We start from the raw sequence: 263 nt of genomic DNA, 5'->3' as shown, positions 1-263 counted from the left end.
ATGCTTAAACAGTGCATATGTATCTTGAATTTGTGGTTCATGAATGTTGGCTCCTGAAAGAATGATGAAAAAGGAGACATGTTACTGAGGATCTGAAAAATCATAAAAATGATTCTTGAAGCAAGAAAAAGCAGTGATTACAAAAAAAAGGAAGAAAAACGAAAAAAAAGAGAAAGAGAAAAAGAAAAAGAATGAAATAAAGTTGTGATCCAAGGCAAAAAGAGTGTGCTTAAGAACCCTGGACACCTCTAATTGGGGACTCT

The sequence above is a fragment of the Arachis duranensis genome, chromosome 9 (genome assembly GCF_000817695.3).
Source record: "Arachis duranensis cultivar V14167 chromosome 9, aradu.V14167.gnm2.J7QH, whole genome shotgun sequence".
Taxonomy (NCBI): Eukaryota; Viridiplantae; Streptophyta; class Magnoliopsida; order Fabales; family Fabaceae; genus Arachis; species Arachis duranensis.
This window is presented reverse-complemented; position numbering follows the sequence as displayed.